Here is a 3,968-nt window from a genome sequence, read left to right on the forward strand (position 1 = left end):
GAAATTCATCTGTCTAGTTCACTCCCAAAGTAAGGGGAAGATCGTTGCTACATCCATGACCCCTGCAAAGGGTTCCTCCATGCAGCAGCAGCAGCAAAGGGATACGGTCATGATAAAACACAGGAACAACTTCTCCTCACCCACATGGGTACCACACAAGTTTCAGGTGGGCAACAAATTCTGGTTACATCTGCAGAAAGAACGCCTTACAAGAGCCCATCAGAAGCTCCGACCACTCCGACATGGTCCTCACAACAGTACCAAGGCTATGGGCAACAATGCTTTGAAGCACAACATTCCTCCATTCCTTCGCTTGCACCGAGTATTCAATGTGGACCATCATCGACCATGCTTCCCACCATCACTGGACACATCAGAGATTGCAGGACAAGTTCAGCAGATGGAGGAACTCAACGCAATGGGGACCATTGCTTCCTAAGGGGACCATTGCTTCCTAAGGGGGGAGGAATGATCCAGGTGGATGTTGGTGGCCACCCACCAACCCATTTGGACCCCCACAACTGTCTCTTTCAGTCTTTTCAGTTTCCTAAATTGTAGCACAGTTTACTATTTTTAGCAGTTTTTCGGGTCCTGAACTTCCGGAGCCGTTTTGAGGCCCTAAACGACGTTTTTTGGGGATTCTGGGACAACATGGGTCCATAAGTGGTAGTACTCGGATAGATCTTTCTAACGAGCTATCGTACGCGTCAAACGGAGATCGTATGCCAAAGTTACGACCCCGGGAAATTGATGTACCAATTTACCCAAACGGGGCCCACAATTTGGCGTTTCATCTTCTAGGGCTAGGTTTCGGGATGTGAAGGGTTTTCCATTGTTTCTCAACAATAAATAGGCCTTCGAGCCTCATTGTAATACAGTTCGGAACAGTTCAGAGGCATGTAGCCACCACATCTCTTCTCAGAGATAAGCTACCATCGCCCTAGCTGGTCTATTTCCATTTCTGGTTGTAAGCATATTTCAGTATTTTCCATTAATGAAATGAAGTATTATTTCCGCTGCATCTTTGTGTATATGGTTATCTCTGTAATTTGTTGCGTTCCTGTTTAAATCCGGATCAGAAGATTTAATTGCAATTCTTGACTCAAACATCTCCAACTCATTTAAGGATCAAATGGTCCATGTCTTGAAAATTGTAGTGTCTTGCACACACAAACTTCCAGCATTGCTCCTTCCATGAGCGAAGTTGTGCAAATGTTTTTGGATGTAAATCCTTGTAAGTTGTAAGTGAAATTCAACTCCCAAAGTGGAGGACTCAAAGCACACTCATATTACAATTGGTATCTATGGAACACTATAAATGGTGAACATTGAAGAATGCTCTTACTGTAAACCACCAGTACTACTAATACACTTGAGTGATGGCTCTGCCTTGCTTTCTATATGATAGATGTTGAAAGTACAATTCTTAGCATAAAAATTTCTTATAGAGTAAGAATGGTTGCTTATGGAATATATCTTCCACCATAAAATTGCATTCTTGGTCATGATAGACCTGTTTAGTTGGAAGGCCAATATCAGTTAATAAGAGCATATCGTTATTGATCAAAAGTGAATTGTAATATCCATCACACACTACCTACTATCAGACTTCTTTCTTCTTTAGTTGTGCTTATGCATCTTTTCACTATAAGAAACTAAAAATCCTCACGTGTCTTCTTCTATGGGTAATATTCTCGTAACTTCATGTTCTAGCAGAAGTTGGTTTTTGGATAGATTGTGTACAAGTTTTCTTGTTATATGTCTATATTGCAAATTGATCCCTTATGTACTAGGGCTTACACTAATGTAATTATCGATGACTCAATCACCCCCTTTTTTTGGTAGTAAAATTATTTACCAATTCTTATTTAAGAAAACAAAAAAAATTCATAGTTAAACTACATTAAGCATGACGTATGAATATATCTCTACTCGGCCTCTGTTGGACCCCACGAATGCTTGGTTGGCCCAGATGTGGAGGTGGGAGGTCCCTGCTGAGTTAAAATGTTTCACTTGGCTCTTAATCCATAACAAGATCCTAACTTGAGATAACCTAGTAAAGAGAGGCTTTATGGGCCCAAGCGTTTTCACGCTTTGTAGATCAACTTCAGAGGATGTTGCTCTTGTTTCTGCAGTGTCCTTTTGCTCTATCGGGTTGGGAATGTGTAGCTTCCCTCCTCAAGATTAGCATTATATTGGATAGATAGTCTATTATTGGGCTTCTAGACATCAAGAATTTAGGACACTTCTTCTATACACCTTTTGGGGAATTTGGCACTACACGAATGATGCTATTTTCGAAAATTTGTCTCCTAATTGCAATGGCATTGTTCTCAGAATTGTGAACAATTTCATGGAGCTTGGGCCTCATAAAGTTTCCTGCAACAGGTGTCCTTGGGCTCATAAGCCCCTTGACAATGCCTTCCTTATTGGCTATTTTCATGGAGCTTCGGTTGGAGGGAAGTGCGATTGTGGAGCTTTGATTTCCCTTTTTCCTTCTCAATCATATCACTTCTTTTGGTTTGGTGGTTTGGGCTCCAATATTAGACCTGAAGTTTTGGCCCTGTGAGGAGTTCTCAAATGTGCCCTGTGGCTTGCAGTGGATGAGATAGTGGTGACTGGGGATTCGAAGTTAACTATTGATTGGATCAAGGGAGTGCACTCTCTATGTGTGTTGTCAATATCCCACTGGATCTTGCAAATCCAAGTGATGAAGGATGGTTTCCAATCGATTTCATTTTGCCACATCTTCAAGGAGCAGAAGTCTCAGGCGGATCAACTATCTAAGAGGGGGATCTCCATGCAAGATGGTCTGATTAGATATGAATGCATTGATCGGGGAACAATCATTAGCGAAAGGTCTTTTGCTTTTGCATGAAGGTGGTTTTGCTTTCTTGACAATTTCTTTTGGTAGGTGAATCTTGATGCTCTATTTTGATTGTTTTAAGACTTATGCTACCCAGATTGGTAGCCTCTCAGTAAATTTTTGTCCTATATATTTTTGTCTCTTAACTGGTCCCAACATTGTGCTACACTGAAAGATTTTTGTTATTTGAGAGTAGTATTTTTTGCTAGCAAAAAACACTACTCTCAAATGAATTTTCGCTAATAGAAAATACTATAAACACTCTTACTCTTACATATGTAACCTTCTTTATATTTATATATATAAAATATAAAATTTATATTAGGGGAAAAAAAAAAACCAAAACCACATTACATTCACTCTCTAATGAGTATATCTCACCTACCATTAAAATCTGCATCCGAGATTCATTTTCTCATCTCATATTTAGCTGTTAAATTGCATTAAAATCTGTCTTATTCGAATATTGAGATTCAGGTTCTGCATCCGAGATTCATTTTCTCATCTCATATTTGGCTGTTAAATCGCATTAAAATCTGTCTTATTCGAATATTGAGATTCAGGTAATAGAAGCACCAAAATAGATATTTTCATCTAATAGTAGAGCCGTCAAAAATTTCGTCGCCTGAGAGATTCGAACTCTCGCGGGGAAACCCCATGTACTTAGCAGGCACACGCCTTAACCACTCGGCCAAAGCGACGAGTTGGAAGTGGCATTCTATACATTTTTATAACACATAATAACTCTAAACGATAGAATGCGCTTTTGACAGTGGTATTTCTGCTGTTGGTTTCGGTTGCTTGTGATTACAATCTTGTTTTGTACTGTAGCATAACATAAAAATAAGGATATCAAAAAATATTGGTCAATAATCCACGAAAGAGTAATATGAATACATAATTAAATTCTAAAATAAATAGATTTTATATTATTGAATAAAATTATAAATTGAAAATAATTACTAAATATATTATTAAAATTATAAGTGAGATTAATATAAAAAAGAAATTATTAATTTAGTAACTTAAAATTGGCTTACGGGGTGTAGAATAGACCGTGACAGGATGTACTGTTAAGTCACTCTGTGATATGAAGGTCACT

At 38.6% G+C, this 3,968-nt stretch overlaps 1 non-coding gene across 1 annotated transcript; it reads right to left on the bottom strand.

The window, feature by feature from the left end:
* Positions 1–3,485: 3,485 nt before the first annotated feature.
* On the bottom strand, positions 3,486–3,567 carry TRNAS-GCU (transfer RNA serine (anticodon GCU)). Its single transcript has one exon. It is a non-coding gene; the product is annotated as a tRNA-Ser (tRNA).
* Positions 3,568–3,968: the final 401 nt, after the last annotated feature.

This window comes from Pinus tabuliformis, chromosome 5_1 (genome assembly GCF_031772625.1).
Source record: "Pinus tabuliformis cultivar Carrire ecotype Pingquan chromosome 5_1, CPIR1, whole genome shotgun sequence".
Lineage (NCBI taxonomy): Eukaryota > Viridiplantae > Streptophyta > Pinopsida > Pinales > Pinaceae > Pinus > Pinus tabuliformis.